The sequence below is a fragment of the Tremella mesenterica genome, assembly GCF_000271645.1.
Source record: "Tremella mesenterica DSM 1558 unplaced genomic scaffold TREMEscaffold_7, whole genome shotgun sequence".
Taxonomy (NCBI): domain Eukaryota; kingdom Fungi; phylum Basidiomycota; class Tremellomycetes; order Tremellales; family Tremellaceae; genus Tremella; species Tremella mesenterica.
Window position 1 is genome coordinate 927,561 of NW_006711231.1, and position 324 is coordinate 927,884.

Genomic DNA, 324 nt, shown 5'->3' on the forward strand with positions numbered 1-324 from the left:
TCTGTTTTAGGGCGAAATGCAGTCGAGTATAAGTTCTTTATTCCCAAGAACTGCCATATTTCCTTCCAAATTTCCGGACAAAAGTGAGTTCCCCTATCTGATACAATTGGGAAAGGTACTCCAAGTTTTTAAAAGATCTCCTTGATGTAGATGTCGGCCACAGAGGGGGCTGTTAGTCCGGAAGTACACGGAAACAAGCTAGCCATCATGGTTAGTCCCATCCCTATCACCAGGATCCTCTCGAACTTGGGAAATCCTGGTAGGGGTCCCACCATGGCCACGACAATAAGATCCAGAAACCAAGTGGGTACGAGTCAATAGACC